A 16,019-nucleotide genomic window follows, 5' to 3' on the forward strand; every position below is an offset into this window, starting at 1 on the left:
GGACTCAGGCTCCCACTTAACATTCTCTTTCGCGAAATTCTTCACTTTTACAAGTTGAACCCTATGCAACTCGCCATAAACTCTTATCGAGTGATCAATGGCATCATAGCTTTAGCTAGGCAGGAGAACGCTAGGATTACCCGGGCCGACATTCAGTACTGTTATACCATGTGCCCCCTTAGCCTAAAGGAAAAAGGCTTCGTTTATTATCTTAAGTCGAGGTCGACAGAATACAAAATCGTAGCTGACCTCCCAGACTCCAACAAGGGGGCTGGAGATGACTATGTTATTGCTTCGGGAAATTGGGAGTTTGGCCCAGACGAGGACACCCATCTCTACCCTCTTCCCCGATCTATTAAAGAGGGCAAGGGTAAGAGCCCAATGTCAATACTTTAGTTGTTTCTTTTCAAGTCTTCAATATTTTATCTGTTTCTAATGTTTGTTTCTTCTTGCAGACGTTCGTAAGTTACCAAAAGACTTTCGCCAATCCTACGTTCCCAGCAGAGACTTAAAGAAGCTCCTAGATCTGCCAATCCAAAAGCGCAAGGCCCCACTGGTACTGAATTTTATTCCGACGTACAAGTCGACTTTACCCGACGTTCCCAAACGAAAGAAGAAAAGCCTTTCTCCTGTTACTGCCACAACTCAAACCGCCTCTTCATCACGAACAGATCAAGAGTCAACATCTGACCCAGCTGATCTGCCATCTACTGTAGCCCCATACTTAATCCCAATACCAGAAAGAAAACGTCGGCGACGACTTGTCAAGACTGCTGCAATGGGTCGCCCGAAGCCTGTTGCTGTTGATCTCTTAGCCGACCTACCTGCCGACGCTGATGTTGTTCCAGCTCAATCCATGCCCCCACCAAAGCCAAAAAGAATCAAAAAGGCTCAGCCCAAGGCCAAAGCTACTGAGGTTGAGGCTGAGGATGCTCTGCCCATCTCACAATTGGCTGAGAGTAAAAAGAGTGCTTCTGCTTCTACCAAGAGGTCTGCTGAGGCCCAGCCGTTAGAGTCCACTCAATTGAAGAAGCCGAGGTCATCGTCTGTGACGACCTCGGGTTCCAAAATACCAAGAGTCCCCTGGGTGCTTGAAATCATCCTGGAGGATAAGCCTGTTCTAGCTTCTGACAGTGCCGAAGACATAAACGTCGGCGTGGCACTCAGTACTGCTGTTCTCCTTCCTGGTGATCTTGAGCGAAATGCCAAGATGAGCGAGTACGAGAACTACGCCCTCATGCTCCAACGCTCTGTACAAGTAAGTTCCCCCATTTGGTAACTTGTCTTTCGGTCCCTTTTTCTATACTTGCAAGGTTTATGTAATAACTTTTCCCTTGGGTTCTTTCACGCCATTCAACATGCCCATTCTCTCTCCATGCAAGCTTTTGAAACAAGGGAGAAATTGGCCGATATGAGGCGGGAGGTTTCTGCCCTTAAAAAGGAAAACAAAACTGTTCTGACAAAGATGAAGAAGCTGGAAGATCAGGCCGAGGCTGCCACTAAGGCCCAACAGATGGCCGAAGAAAAAGCGGAGTCTGCTGAGGCTATCAGAAAAGTTGCCGAGGTCGAGAAAAAAGAGGCCGAGGTAAAAAAGGCCCAAGCCGAAAAAGAGCTTCAGAAGGCTCTGGCCACCAAAAACGTCGAAATCAAGGAAGCTGATGAGAAGGCTTACGCCCAGGGCATGGCCGACGTCACTAAGGAATATAAACTTCAAGTCAAGCAGGCATGCAACAGGGGCTTCTCCCTTGGTTGGATGGCCCTTGAAAAGAAGCTTAACATTCCTGACGATTCGCCACTGCGCAAAGCCGACGCTATTCCTCTGCCGTTCCCCCCACCTCCTCCATCAAGTCAACCTGAAGGAGAATCTGAATCTGAGTCTGAAGGTGAGGAGGAAGGTAAGGACGAGGCTTTAATAAGGAAGTCCAAGGAGGCTGGTGAGATCAAGTCCCCTCCTCAGGATGATCAAGTCCTAGACTTGACTCATGAGGAGGATGAGGAGGTTATCAAGGAGACCACTCCTGAGCAAGCGTCATCTGATGTTCCTCCAATCGACAAGAGCGTTGATGAAACCCTTGCTGAGATCGACGCTGAGATTGCTGCAGATAAAGAAGCCGAGGTATCTCTTCAGGAGACTTCTGAGGTTCAGATCCAGCTAGTTGCTGATGCTGAAAAGTCTTAGCTTTCATGTCTTTTCTTTTGCACCCTTGTACTTTGTTTTATTTTCTGGACAATGTAAGCTTCCTTTCATGGCCGATGTGCCTTTCTTTGTTACTTCGAAACAATTTACTTTTGGTAGGCCGTAGTGCCTTCTTTTGTACACAACTGCAAGTTTTTCTATGGATGCTTTAATCTTTTAATTTCTCTTGATTTGCTTCTGCATAGTTCTATACTTAGAATATTTTGTATGCCTTTCATACTTTGCCATCCTTGTGCAATCTTCTCGGGGTTACATATCTCGGGTGTAATAACTACAAGCTTTACTTCGGCAAGATACTGACCTGCAATCTTTTCATAAATTTTAACAAGTATGAAACATATACTATTCGATGTTTGACTTTTGCAAACTTTTTCTCAAGTTTCAACAAGTATTTAAACAGTGATCTTGGTCTAACCTACTTGTAAATTGCTACAAATTTCAACAAGTGTTAATCATATACTGTAAATTTTTCTCAAGTTATAACAATGATCTTACTTGTAAATTGCTACAAATTTCAACAAGTGTTTAAACAATATACTTAGCTTTTACCTCAACTTGTAAATTGCTGCAAATTTCAACAGATGATCACATGTCGGCTTAACATTATCTTGTAAATTGCTACAAATTTCAACAAGTGTTAAGCATCTTCTTTGGTTGGATCAACCTGTAGATTGCTATAGGTGTACAAACTATAACCTCGGCTTCACTTCGACTTGTAAATTGCTACAAATTTCAACAAGTGAAGAGAAGCAGTAATCTCGGCTTAACTTCAACTTGTAAATTGCTACAAATTTCAACAAGTGAAGATAAGGAATCAGCTTAATTCCAACTTGTAAATTGCTACAAATTTCAACAAGTGAAGAGAAACAGTAATCTCGGCTTAACTTCAACTTGTAAATTGCTACGAATTTCAACAAGTGAAGATAAGGAATCAGCTTAATTCCAACGTGTAATTGCTACAAATTTCAACAAGTGAATTAAGGAATAATCTCAGCTTAACTTCGACTTGTAAATTGCTACAAATTTCAACAAGTGAAGATAAGGAATCAGCTTAATTCCAACTTGTAAATTGCTACAAATTTCAACAAGTGAATTAAGGAATAATCTCGGCTTAACTTCGACTTGTAAATTGCTACAAATTTCAACAAGTGAAGATAAAGAATCAGCTTAATTCCAACTTGTAAATTGCTACAAATTTCAACAAGTGAATTAAGGAATAATCTCGGCTTAACTTCAACTTGTAAATTGCTACAAATTTCAACAAGTGAAGATAGGGAATCAGCTTAATTCCAACTTGTAAATTGCTACAAATTTCAACAAGTGAATTAAATGTCTCTGTCTTCTCTCTGCCCCCAATGTGAACCTGAGTTTTACTTGGGTTCTCATTACTCATGTCTTCCAAAAATACCAATATGTAACTTTATCCATCATATGTGTTTTAAAGAAAAGGGAAAAGATTTTATTGATGACATCGACCAAAAATAGTGCACATCTAATGATAGAAGAATTTCAAATTACAAGTGTTCCAAGGTCTTGGCAGTGCTTTGCCCTCGTTATCTTCAAGCCGATAAGCTCCATTGCCTAATACCGAAGTAATTCTGTACGGTCCTTCCCAGTTTGGGCCAAGCTTGCCCTCTCTGGGATCCTTCTTGTTGCCGACGACTTTTCTCAGGACTAGGTCGCCGATTTGAAAATCTCTTAGATTGACCTTCTTGTTGTAAGCTCTAGCAAGCTATTTCTGGTATACTGCGAGCTATATTGCAGCTTTCTCTCTTCGTTCTTCCAGAAGATCCAGATTTTGGGCTAAGAGTATGTCATTGGTGCCATTCTCTACTCCCTGGGTCCTGATCCCTGGGATGCCGATCTCTAATGGGATGACTGCTTCTGTGCCATAAGCCATGGTAAAGGGGGATTCCCCTGTTGATCTTCTCGGTGTAGTCCGATATGCCCAAAGCACGTTGGGTAATTCGTCTACCCACTTTCCTTTTGCTGCCTACAGCCTCTTCTTTATTCCATCCAAAATTACTTGTTGGATACTTCTGCTTGACCATTACTTTGGGGAAAACTTGGTGTTGAAAAGTAATTCTTGATCTTGAATTTCGCACAAAAGTTCTTGATGAGTTTGCTGTCAAACTGTGTTCCGTTGTCGGCAACTATTGCTCTTGGAATGCCAAATCTGGTGATGATGTTTCTCCATATAAAGTTCTTGACGTCCACATCTCAGATTTTGGCAAGAGGTTCTGCCTCTATCCACTTCGTAAAGTAATCTGTTGCCACCAGCAAGTATTTTCTCTGCCCAGTTGCCTGGGGAAGTTGCCCAACAAGATCCATGCCCCATTGGGCGAACGACTAAGGGCTGGACACTGGGTTTAGGTCAGCAGCTGGTTGATGTATCAAAGGTGCAAACTTTTGGCATTGTTCACACTTCTTCACGTAGGCTTCAGCATCCTTTTGCATGTAGGGCCACCAATACCCCTAGGTAATGGCCCTGTGGGCTAATGATCTACCCCCAGCATGGCTTCCACAAATTCCTTCGTGAATTTCATATAGGAAATCTTCAACCTGCAAAGGGTGTACGCACCTTAAAAGGGGTCCAGTGAAGGATCTTCTGTAGAGGTGTCCATCTGCTATTAAACAGAATCTTGCTGATTTCAATCTGACTTTGTGTGCCTCTTTATGATCTTCTGGCAGCTTTCCTTCTTTCAGGAATGCAACAATTGCATCCATTCAGCTTGGCCCCATGTCCACACACATTACTTCCTGCTCTGTGCTCTCTGGTTCTATGCTCGAGCCCGACATATAGTCGATCATAATCGTTCTTGTTTTTCCAGTCTGCATTGAACTTGCTAGGTTAGCCAACGCGTCGGCGTGGGTGTTGTCATCTCGGCTAACTTGGAGTAGTCGGCAGTTCTAAAATAGGGCTGCCAATCTGATGACCTCTTTTGCATATGCCGACATCTTTTCGTCCCTGGCTGCAAATTCACCTGTTGACTGGTTAACAATAAGTTGTGAATCACAAAAAACTATTACCTCATCTGCTTCTGATGCTGCTGCCAGTTTTAGCCCTGCAATTAATGCTTCGTATTCCACTTCATTGTTTGAGGCCTTGAACCCCAAACGGATGGACTGTTCTATTATTTCTCCATCTGGAGATATCAGTAGTACTCCTGCCCCCGCTCCTTGTCGGTTCGAACTTCCATCGACGAACAGTCTGAATGAATCGCCGATGTAGATGCTGCAGGGTCTGAGTTTTTCCTTCCTTTGCTATTTTGCCCTAGGCTGGGATTCTTTTTGCTTGCTGGGATAATGCTCATCCTGGCTCAACGGAGCCCGATGTTTTATGGTTTCGGGTGTGAATTCTGCCACGAAGTCGGCCAAAACTTGGCCTTTAATTGTTGTTCTCGGCCTGAACTCCAGGTCATACTGGCCCAGGGCTACTGCCCATCTTGCTATCCTTCCTGTTAAGTCTCCTTGTTGTAACAAGGACTTCAGTGGGTGCTCTGTTAGGACCACAATCTTGTGCGCCTGAAAGTAATGGTTCAACTTCTTTGAAGCCATTACTAAGGCTAGCATTAATTTCTCCAGTGGTAGATACCTTGTTTCTGCATCGGCCAAGGTTTTACTTACATAATAAACAGCCTTTTGCCCCCATTTTTCTTCTCGGATTAGTACTGCACTGACTGCGTGTTCTGAAACTGCCAAGTACAAAAACAGTTCTTCCTCTGGTTCTGGATTGGAAAGAACTGGAGTTGTGGTCAAGTACTTCTTTAGGTTGGTTAAATCGGCTTCGCATTCTTCTGTCCACAGAAAGTCTGTGGCTTTTTTCACCAAGTTGAAGAAGGGTCTGCATTTATCTGAGCTTCTGCTGATGAATCTGTTTAGGGCTGCGGCCCTTCCAGTAAGCATCTGAACCTGTTTTGCCGATGTTGGGCTCTTCAGCTCTAGGATGGCCTTGATTTGGTCTGGGCTGGCCTCAATGCCCTTTCTTGTTACCAGATACCCTAAAAACTTACCTGATCTAACTCCAAACGCGCACTTTGATGTGTTGAGTCGGAGCTGGTATGTTTTAAGTATATCAAAGACTTCTTTTAGGTCGGCAAGATGACCCTTAGATTCCTTGGTCTTCACGACCATGTCATCGATGTAGACTTCTACCGTTTTTCCAATCAAGTGCTTGAACATTTTTGTTACTAACCTTTGGTAAGTTGCTCCTGCGTTTTTCAACCCAAAAGGCATTACCTTGTAATAGTACAAGCCTTTAGGGGTGATGAACGCAGCCTTCTCCTCGTCTTGAGGGTACATGGCAATCTGGTGGTACCCCCTGTATGCATCCAAAAAACTCATCCTTTCGTGCCCTGAAGTTACATCTACTAGCTGGTGAATCTTGGGCAGAGGAAAGCTGTCTTTGGGGCAGGCTTTGTTGAGGCTGGTAAAGTCTACACAGACCCTCCATTTGCCGTTCTTCTTTTTCACCACTACTGTGTTAGACAGCCATGTCGGGTAGTGAACTTCTCGGATGGCCCTGGCCTCCAGAAGTTTGTCTACTTCTTCTTCTATTGCTTCGACGTGCATCAACGTCGGTCTTCTGGCTCGTTGAATCACAGGTTTTGCCGACCTGTCGACATTCAGTCTGTGGCAAGTGACCTCGAGGTCAATGCCAGGCATTTCGTAAGGTGTCCAGGCAAACACCTCAATGTTGGCTCTCAAAAAATCTTCCAGTTCTCTTTCCTCTTCTTCGGCTAAGCCTGAACCGAGAAGAAAGAAGCGTTCTTCGTCGCCCTCCTGGACAAGGATTTTCTTTAGTGTCTCTTCACTTTTTTCGGTTGGCTCCTTGCCGACATCATCTAGGACCTCCATGTCCTCGTCTTCAATCTCTGCCTTTTTTGGCTCTCGAATGCTGCAAGTAGACTTCGTTGCTGCCATGGAGCAACTTTTTGCTTGCAGTTGATCTCCTCTGACTTCTTCAATCCCATGCTCTGTGGGGAACCATAGTAGTTGATGCAATGTTGAGGGAACTGCCCCCATTGCATGCAACCATGGTCTTCCCAAGATGATGTTATATGGCGAGGGTGTGTCAATCACCATAAATTCTGTCTTGATCTTCTTAGTACCAGCTTGTACTTCCACGCTTGCTGCGCCTAGTGGCCATGTTGGCGTTCCATTGAAGCCGACCATAGGGTTGCTGGATTGTTCCAGGTCGTTAGGATGAAGGCCCAGCTCCTTGTAACATCTGACGTACATGATGTCACAAGAGCTGCCTTGATCTATTAGGATGCGTTTTACTTGGCATTCTCCAACCCGGAGGGATACTACCAAGGCATCATTATGCGGATGCTGGACCATCTCTAGGTCGGCTTCAGTGAAGGTTATCATTGGTCCTTGGCATTCTTCAGGCCGAGATCTTTTGTGTCCGACCTGGTTCACGTGCTGTAGGTGTTTTACTGTTTGGGTTTCTCCCCGAATGTCGCTTTCGTTCACCTTTGAGTGAATTACATTAACCACCCGTGGTCCTCCTGCCTGTGGTTGTTGTGCTGGGGGAGGCGGAGCTGCAGGTGCTTGAGGCAATCTTGCCTGTTCTTCTCTTGTCCTGGCCTCATCAATAAGGTCCCTCAGATGGCCTTGCCTTACCAAGTCTTCTAAGTGTGCTTTTAGGGCTCTGCAACGCCCTTCTTCATTGTGGTAAGCACAACGGCTACCAACGTTTCTTCCCATGAATCCCCCTAGTGCTCTTGCTGGAGTTCTAAAATAGGGTTGGTTTCGTATTTGATCCAAGACTTTATGGATAGGGATTTGGAACACCGTTGTCACTGCCTGTTTACCCTTCAATTCTGTTTCTTGTTTGGTCGGTCCGTTGTTACCTCGGCCTCGCTTCGGCGAGCCGTTTCCTTTCTCCTGCTTTATCTCTTTGTTTCCCGATGTAACTTCCTCGGCTCTGGCGTACTTCTCGATTCTTGCCATGAGTTCTTCCATGCTTTTTGGCAGTGTTTTTGCCAAAGACTTTCATAGTAGGCAGTCATCTTTCAGGCCATTCTTGAAAGACACGACCGCCACTTCTTGGTTACATTCGGGTATTCGATTGAACACCTCATAGTACCTCTTCGCGTAGGCCCTAAGGCCTTCTTCCTTGGTGATTCTTAAAGCCATCAAGGCGTCGACCCTTAAGGGTTGTAGTTTGTTCGTCACAAACCTGGCCACGAACATCTCGGCCAGGCCTTCCCACGTCTTTACGCTTCCCTTCGGTAGCTTAGGGAACCAATCGGATGCAATTTCCCCAAAGGATGAGGGAAATACTTTACAGAGCAACGACTCATTCCCACTGTATAATGCCATTGAGTTCAGGTATAGTCCAACATGAAAGTTGGGATCTGACTTACCATCATAAATTTGGAACGTCGGCATACTGAATCTCTTTGGTGCTTCAAATTTGTCCAGTTCTACCGAGAATGGTGTTCTCGGCTTAACTGGGGAGGTAACTTCGGCTTCAACGTTCTGCTGCCTCCTTTTGAGGTAATCCCTCAAGTCTTCTTTACTCCTACCTAGAGATCGGCTATCTCTGGACTTCAATCTTTTTGGCACACTACTTTCGGCCTCGTGGTGGGCCCGTTTCGATCTTTCTCCATGGGTTGTGTCAAAGCAGAGTGCTTGCCCTTGAACATGCCGATGTTCTTTGGGCCCTGGATCCTTCATGTGATGTGTCCTTCGGGACTCTTCTTCCCTCGGCTCCTCTGGTCTGACTTCCCTGGAAGGCCTGTGAGAGTGCCTTTCACTCCTGGTGTGCTGAGGGGCTTCGGGGATTGCTTTCCTTCCTCCCTTCTGGGTATTAATTGCTAGCATCAGCGTATCTTGCAGCGGGTATGGTGGCTGCATAACATTGTTCTGCATCATGAAGTTGACGACCGACTGAAGGTCTGCCAGCTTGTTTGCCAAGTCTTTTACTTCCTCATCCCTTCGTAGGCACCTATCCCTCCAAACCTGAAGGTTATCTTCGTTATAGTACTTGCTTTGGTCTGTCCTCTTTGAAGCGTCGCCCTCCTGGCCGATGTCTTTTTCTCCGTGGCCCTGGTCATGATTTTTTGTACTGTGGTTGTCTCCTTTAACGTCAAGGTCAATTGGTCTGCCACTCCCAGCAGGAGTGTCGCCCCCAATGTTTTCCCTCTGTCCGTTACTGGCCATCTATTCTTCTAAGCTTCCCACAGACGGTGCCAAATTGTGTGGGTGATTTTCTGACCACACTGCCCGCCTAGTAACCAGCTGGAGAGCACCGACAGAATAGATGGCTTCAGTAAACCTGTAACAGAAAGAAAAGGCTCCGGCGGTGGCTCTTCCACCCGGGGGCACTCCGATGATCAAGTCAGTATATCTCTCAAAGATAATCAAGTGCTAAACTCACAAGTTTGAGTATAAAACTGTGTACCTTAGACCCACGGGGGTGCTTCTCTTTTATAGTTTACTCAATCCAAGTCCTACTAGAAGCCTGACTTCTATGGACTCCAATTTAGTACTTACTTTGGATTCCTCAAGAAATAAAGATAAACTCCCTAAGAGTTTTATCCTTATCTTAGCAAAGTCTTCTCTTTTCTCTAGGACTCTTGTCCCTTATTCGCTTATCTCGGATTCCGATATCTTCGGAGATAACCTCGGCCTAGCCGAGATAACCTCGGCACAACTACCACAACACGTGGCACGTCGGCTGACACGTCGGCATCACCATGCCACGTGTTGCTACTCAGAAAATATATCCCCACAGTTAGTGGTGGATCTTGTAGTCAATTATGTGAGCTGCACATGCTCATTTTATTTAAAAAAATTCACATCCAATTTTGTAAGGGAAAATAATTTTCATTTACGCCTAATGACATAATATTTTATGTTTTAATTTTTAATTTATTACAAATTCAATTATATAACGCTTAATTTAATTATCATATCATTGTAGGCATTTCTCATTTTGCAATTGAACAAATTAGACAACATGTCAGTAGGATGAAAATACTAAAATGCCCTTACTTTTGAAAATTCAAGATCGAATGATTAAAATTCAATACTTAACAAAATCTACATGATCTCATCATTTGAATCTTAGGAAAGCACAATATATTCATGTCAAACATATAAGACTCTGTAAATTTTTTACAACTTTAATATTGTATTTGGAACATGAATTTAAAGAAAAATTTAAAAAGGAAAAGAAAAAAAGTGAGATAAATATCCATTTCACTTTTTTCTTTTTAAATTTTTATTTAAATTTATGGTCCAAATATTTTTTTTTATTTTTTTTATTTTTTTTTTTATTTTTTTTATTTTTGGGCTCAAGGCAAGGCTACCAAAATGCCACTTCTGCCACTTATTCTGATTTTTGAGGGCATTATTCCATATGATGACAAACCTCTTCAGCAAGGTGGTATTTAGCTCCCACCGTTTTTGCTTGGGAGAAAAAGGTTCATTACCTCTGAGACTTGGTCAGAATTTGGTTTAGGCGTTGTTTGGGATATAAATTGACTTTTTTGACTTTTTAACTATTTTATTTTGTGGTTAAAAAGTTTTTTTTAAGATTAACTTTTTGACTTTTATAATTTTTATAAGAAAAAAATAAAATGATTATAATTTGAATATGATATTTTTTAATCTAAGACTAAAAAATCTATTTTATTTTTTTTTATAGCTATTTTAATTCCAACCCACCCCAATCCAACTTCCCAAACCAATGCTTAAGAATCTGTTTACTCATTTATATTTTATGATAGTTATTTTTTTTCAATAAAATAACCAATGATAGAGTTGGGTGAATACAATGGATAGGGGACACTGTTTTAACATCGAAAAATTACACATCAGTAATTGTCAAAAAAAAATATTTATAAAAATGTGATAAATATTATAAATATTAATAATTAAAATCATAAACCTTTTTACTAATGTGTAATAATTTTTAAAAACCTTCATGAATAGCAATTTTTCCTTTTAACAAAAGGGGGGAAAAATATAATTCAAGAATTTAATACAAAATCATGTAACAAGTTTTGATTTTAAGACAAATGTATTTGAGTGAAAATAATTCAAAGTATTGCACTTTCATGAAAATGCAAGTCAAAGGAAGCGAGACTTGTATACCACGCTACAACCAACTCGATTATACCTTTGTAAAAATGTAATTATTTCGAGTTATTCACATTTAAATGTATTTAGGTTTATATTTATATTATTGCGGTTTTTTTTTTCTTTCTTTCTTGGCAAGAGGAAATGTGTTGTAGATAAGCCCTAATTGACTCTATTATTATTGATTCATTTGAATTTTTTCTTTTCTTGCTCAAATGAATGGAATTTTTAATTCGTAATTCATATCTTGAGATTTGAACATGATGTTAGTATTTATAGTCTTAAAAACTTAAATATTATTAACGTGTATCATTAAGATATATGTTAAGTCAACTCAAAAAGATTATACATTTTTTGTTGCACTAAGAGCAATTCTAGACATACTTTTCATGTTTCACTGGCTAAAATATAAAAGGGATGTACTCTTTATTTTTTTTATCTATAGACTCCAATACTACATTTTATTTTACATATCTACATATACAAACTGTTTAAAAAGTCTTTCAAAACTCTTCAAATGTAGCTAACCTTTGAAATTTTTTGTTAAAACAACTATTGTAATAGTTAGTCCATTGAAGAGATTAAAATGTAATGATGCTAGTTATAATACCCTTGAAAGTATTCTCACTTTCATGTAAAATGTACAGCACTTTTAAGCCTTTTAACATATACCTAATAGTAGACATTAACAAAATTCTTATTAATTTTGTTTACTAAATCTTTTAGACATTTTCTGTATGAGGAGCAAATATTATCTTGCTTCTATACTCCTTGTTGTCCAAGCTCTTCGTGGCTCCGGATGACGTCGTTCAACTTGAGACCACAATAACGGTGAGCTACCCGGCGAGTGGTTGCCGGAAAACCCCTCCGACGATCAAGTTAGCACATAGAGAGAGAGAGAGAGGGAGAAGAGAGAGAGGGAACAAAGTGGTTCTTGAGCTCTGATCAGAAGATGTTCCAGACCTGTGTATGGAGGCGCAATATCGTTTATATAATTTTTGCACGCGCCTCTACTTCCATTCCCCTCTGGATGCGTGGACCTACTCTCCTCTTACGTTCTCCCATATGTCAGTGCTTATATAGCTAAACACCAAATAATGAAACTGCCAAACGATATTGACGTGTACGGACGGCGAAATCTTCTTTCCACCAAGCAAGGACCCTAACTCTGGCCCAAACCAGCTCGGCCCACTATTTGGTCATAAACCTCCCTCTCAATTGCTCATTAATTCTGTCCGCGCCAGCGTGGCCAAGATTACATTTACAGAACGGGCTCGTTTCGTTGCTTGATCGTCCACTATTTCAAATCGGTCCACTATCTTCGACCACACTAATTCTCGTGCTCGACCTAATGACTTGCACGGTTAGGGATTCATCTTTTCAACCTGTTGCTTCATAATTGATGTTGATCTCGTCATGGCCACGTGGCGTTCATCCATTGGTCCCGTACTGCCAATATAGCTGTCCTGCATTGTCCCTTCAGATTCAAATTTTTGGCGCCCCCTCCTCTCTCACATATATTGACACGCCTCTTCAGTTCCTTATACCTACTGTTCATTCTCTTCTCCAATGGCAATCCATCGATCCTAACCATCCAAGCCCCATTTCCTACGTTCGTCGTCCCTATCAAAGCATCTATTTCACCAGCTTTTTGCCACTGTCACCTCCGAAATGCTCTCCGACGATTGGAGCGACGTCTGAAGCTTCGATTTGGTAAGTTTTGCACTGCTCTTTGTGTTCTTTGTCTGTTCTTCATGTTTTTCCTATATTTTCGAACTCCAATTCTCATATTCATTCATTGAGGAAGATTAAAACACCCAAATAGTACCAAGAATGGAATAGGGTTAGGGTTTTTGCGTTGCTTTTGACATCTAAAGGCTCTCGTGCCCCTAGTTTTCCACTGTTCATCATCTCCTGTGATGAACAGGTGCGGATCTGGGTTCAGTCAGGCTCGAAGCACCTTTTTGATTTGAAAGGACTAGTCGATCGGGCAAATTTGTTATTCGTGGAGTGGGGGGGGGGCGAAAAACCAGGCTACTCAATACTCAGATTGTGTGATCGGGCTAATATCTGGCCTGCTTGCACGACCGAGCTAACCAAATAGGTCAAGCTGCCAAGCGCGCTCAATGTGACCGAGCTAAAATCAAGCTCATATGCGCGACCGCGATGCCACTTACACTTGGTTTTTAACTGCAGACTCCTAGGGGACCAGACACACCAACACTAGAACTCTCAAAGACCGTACAACCATCGTGCACAGCTTAGTCAACTCAATTAGAGAGATTTGTGAGGATATATTTTGTTTTAATATTTTTCTTCCTCTCCTCCCTTATTCGGACATGTAATATTCAAAGTGATGTAATAATTTTCCACCCCGTTTCTTTATATCCCATTCTTTTACTTGCTTTCCTTATTCTATAAATATGCAGTATATTTTGATTGTCATCATATCCATGTTTTGCATCCATGTTTCATGCCTTAAGATTCGGTTAAATTTTCATCTGTGGGTTTAATCGTTTATTATGTGATTTGTGTGCTATCTCATGTTCTTGAGATGATTCACATGTCATATATTATAAGCCGAATCTTTAGTTGCATTTCATGAGTGAATTGCATTAGGATTTTATATATAAGGTTATGCATATTTTACTAACTTTGTTTTGTAACTGTTTGCAAGATGTCGGTTATGCTTTAGCATCCCATTTGTGTATGTTTTATTTACTATGTTTAGCATTTTACCATAAGGCTTTTTGCTTATGTGATATAACTCTATGCATGCTGGTAGGTGAAGGTTGTGTTGTTTGATTTAGAATAAAATTGATTTTCATGTTTGTAAAATTCAATTTTCTGTGTCTTGTACACTATTCAAAACATTTTCAAAATAATGAAATCAAGTTGTTCCAAAATAAACGACATAGTTTATATGTGTTTGCTTCACATAGTAATTTTTAGGATTATTAATAATTGAAATATGAACATATAAATTAAATAAAAATCATATCATGGTTTAGTAGATGCCGATCTTTGATCAGGTGAGCGGGGGTACTCAATTAATGACATTCCCCCCTCATACCTAAGGTTCTGAGCCAAGCATCCTTGGTTATGATAAACAGTGGCCTTGGCACGAGTCACGAGTTTCCTAATTTTTTTAAAATATTAGGTGGTGACTAAGATCTGGTGATGTAGTACATTTCTAGCAAGGTTTTTAGCAGAAAAATAGATTTTCTATAAAGTTGCCAAATTTGGACTATCATCTATGTTTCACACTACACTCGTGAGACTAGACCTAAGAGATCGAGGGTCTGAACTGTTTAGCGCATGTAGGAACCCCCTGGGCGATGTTACATTCCCAGCCCACCAATGGAGAATTGTTTCACCGATCCTAGCGTTACACCTTGCACATCCCACCAGTTAAATTAATTAGTCCAAACTTGCCAAGAAAAGGGACATAAATAGCAAAACATGGTTCAGAGATTCACAACCAACCTTATAGAACACACACAAAGATGGAGTAAGGCTTTGAAGAACTCCAATTCTATGAAAGTGCTCAATAGTCTTGATCCTATTCTTCCAAGCCAACCATCCAAAAAATTGGACCTTTGGGAGGATGTGATGATCCACACCAGATTGTAGGTTTCAAGCTTGGGACCAAAAGAATCCTCTTCAGCTTTATAGGCTGAAGACACAGAGTATATACTTGGAGATGAAGCTCAGGCTACCCACATAGCTTTATCAGGGTGATTACTACACAGATCAGGTGCAACCACCAAAAGATTATATAGTTTAATGACCTCTTGGGCCTCCCACTCATAGAGAGATCTTCTGAACTGAAGAACCCACTCCCCTGAGTTACCTTTTTTTCTCAAACATCATTCTTACTAGGCCTCATTTGGGAACATGCTAATTTAGTAACTTTTTGGCTATTTGGCTAAAATATGAGATAAAAAAAACTAGTATGTTTGGGATGACTTTTTGGCTTTTTACGAAAAAATGTGCAAAAAGTAGAGAGAAAAGAGAATCTTTGACTTTTTGGTATGGGTTGTTGGCTTTTTGGCTAATTTAGTAACTTTTTGACTTTTTGGCTAAAAAGGAGGGTTCCTAAACGAGGCCTGAATCCACATTTTTTTCCAAAGATAGGCTAAACAGGCTTGGGAATTCTTCTGTTAAACTTGTGGTACCACACCACCTATCAGTCCAGAATTTGACTCTATTACCATTCCCAATATTGATATGAAAATATGCCAAGAAGAATCCATAAAGCTTGTGCCTATGTTTAGCAATTAAAACTAATCCTTTCCTGTAAAATCCAAATTTTTATGTGTAGAATTATTTTTTTGAATAAAGTAATAGTTAAATTAATTTATATGGGTCATTTAGTACTATCAAGGAATTAGTTATGAGTTATGAGGTGGCTTCATAATTTTTATTACTTAGATGGTTAAGTTTGTAATTTTGGGAGATTGGGTTATAAGCCCACTTGGGCTTTAGGTCTTGGAAACATATAAGCACAAACAAATAGAGGTTTTGGAGGGTGTGGCTGTTGCGCAGATTTAGGAGTAGTAAAAAAAAAAAGAGAAAAAGAGGAAGAAGAAAAGAAAAGAAAGAAGATTCATAGATTGGTGATTTTGATCTAATCATCTCTTGGAGGTAAGATTTTTTTTATGGTACTCCTAACTATCCCTTTCTACAAGTATCTGGTATGTGGTTTGGGTGTGCATGTTTGGGT

The sequence above is a fragment of the Camellia sinensis genome, chromosome 12, assembly GCF_055761805.1.
Source record: "Camellia sinensis isolate YWXY chromosome 12, ASM5576180v1, whole genome shotgun sequence".
In the NCBI taxonomy this organism is placed as follows: Eukaryota; Viridiplantae; Streptophyta; class Magnoliopsida; order Ericales; family Theaceae; genus Camellia; species Camellia sinensis.